This window comes from Tenrec ecaudatus, chromosome X, assembly GCF_050624435.1.
Source record: "Tenrec ecaudatus isolate mTenEca1 chromosome X, mTenEca1.hap1, whole genome shotgun sequence".
Taxonomy (NCBI): domain Eukaryota; kingdom Metazoa; phylum Chordata; class Mammalia; order Afrosoricida; family Tenrecidae; genus Tenrec; species Tenrec ecaudatus.
In genome coordinates, this window is record NC_134548.1 from 11,377,740 (window position 1) to 11,379,885 (window position 2,146).

Below are 2,146 nucleotides of genomic sequence, written 5' to 3' on the forward strand. Positions count from 1 at the left end.
AGGATCTCCCTTCCTCTCAAAATGACTTCACCTTGACTTCAGTCTAATGGATTTGCTTATCATCTTAGCATCTTTCAAAACACCTTGACACCCTGTTACCTGCACCCAACCCCACCCACCAATGAATCCTCAACACTGGCAGGTCAAAGTATAGATGATCAGTCAAGGTTTAGCCATGAAAACAGAGGGAACTCTTGGTATTTTCAGCATAAAGGATTTTCCGTAGGGAATGAGAGAGATTTATACAACTCCCAAGGAGCCCTGGTGGCATACTCGATTCCGGGTTGGGCTGCTAACTGCAGGGTCGGCACCTTGAACCCACCAGCTGCTCTATGGCGAAAAGATGAGGCTTTCTACTCCCATAAAGATTCAAAGCCAGTGCTCACTTTGGCAGCACATACACCAAAATTGGAACGATGCAGAGAAGCATGGCCCCTGCGCAAGGAAAACACCCAAATTTGTGAAGTAGTCCATATTTTTTTCATTGTATTCCTTCCTGATTATGCTGCCTCAAACGTGATACTTAGTCAGTTGCCCTCCCTCTAGCGCAGTGATTCTTAACCTTCCTCATGCCATGACCCTTTCATACAGTTCCTCATGTGGTGGTGACCCCTCAACCATCAAATCATTTTCATTGCTACTTCATCACTGTCACTTTGCTACTGCGATGAATCAGGCAAGTCCTGTGAAAGGGTCATTAGACCCCCAAAGGGGCTGCGACCCACAGGTTGAGAACCACTGCTCTAGGCCCACCTTGAATTTGTTCTAGATGGAAAGATCTCTTCCTTGTTTCGTGGCAAAAATGTCTTCCCTAGCTTTTAAAATATTGATGGTGGTTGTTTCTTTCTAACTCATTGTTTTAATTTTCTCATTGTATTACTATTGTTTTATCCTTACCGCTTTATTTTGGTTTTGTTCTTCACCACTTCTGCTGGGTTGAACAGTCTGCGAAGCACAGAAGGAGTGAATGCATAGTGATGAGAACTAATGCAAAGGTTGATAGGGGATATAGGGTGGGGAAGATGGGGAGGGTGAAAGGATTTGGGGCATGAGGACTGGAGACAGGAGTGGGAGATGACACAACACACTTTAAAGTCAATTTAATCACGAGGGAATAAAAAGGGAAGAAAATGTCATAACACTGGTGTTGGTAATGATTGTACAATTCTTCTTGATATGATTGAACAATTGACGTGTATGGGATGTGGTTTGTTCTGTTAGTCTGGGTACTCTAGAGAAACAAATCCACAGCAATTCATGTAGAAGAGAGTTGTATATAAAGGTTAAATGTGCATCAAGAAAACATTCCAACCGAGTGCTGCCCACACCCACAAGTCCAACATTAACCCATTAAGCCATATGGCCAACACCAGTCCACAGAGTCCTTCTCCATCTCACAAAACAGACACAATGATGCCAACTGCAGAAGGAAAGCCAAGTCAGTGAATGTGTAAACATCTCAACACTGGCAGAGGTCTCCACACAGCTGCTCCAGCACCCAGGACTGTGTTGGGGTAGGTCCATGTGGCTTCTCCTAGGGGATATCTTGCAGGAAGTGAGCCTTGCCAGCTAAAGCAGGGAACTGGCTAAGGCAGCTGCACCCTCTAGTCCGACCATCAGAAAGCAAGGGACCCAAGAACTAGAAAGGCTAAGCTAACCAAGCCATTTATTCCTCAGCCCTTCAATTAACTCCACATGTGTTTATCAGCGGGGTTGCCACAATAAACTAACTACCTCATATGTGTAATAATAAAACTGTTTTTTAAAAAAAAGGATTCACAACCAAACTCAGAATCGACTTGATGACAGCGAGTTTGGTTTGGTTTTGGAAACAATTCCCAGAGGGTTAGAGGAAAGAAAGTCAAGAAAACTGATCAGTAAGTAGGTACCGGAACTACCACCAACATCCTAGGTTTCCTACAGTGTTGAAGGAATGGTTTTCAGGTATGCGCCTGCAGCCATTGTCACCTACTTGCAGCCACCACCAGAGGATGGCTTTCCCAATTGTGTCCTCATTAACAAAATGAAGCAAACACTGCTGGCAAGGGCTTCTTGGAGACATCATTTCCAGTCACTCCGGCTGTGCAGTCAATGGCTGCATTGCTAGTCCATATCCACAGAGGAGATTTAGGACGGAATGTGCTCA

At 44.5% G+C, this 2,146-nt stretch overlaps 1 non-coding gene across 1 annotated transcript; it reads left to right on the top strand.

Moving 5' to 3' along the window:
- The first annotated feature begins 378 nt into the window (after nt 1-378).
- LOC142435234 (U6 spliceosomal RNA) lies at nt 379-480 on the top strand. The gene has a single exon (XR_012781337.1). It is a non-coding gene; the product is annotated as a U6 spliceosomal RNA (small nuclear RNA).
- The last annotated feature ends 1,666 nt before the right edge of the window (nt 481-2,146 follow it).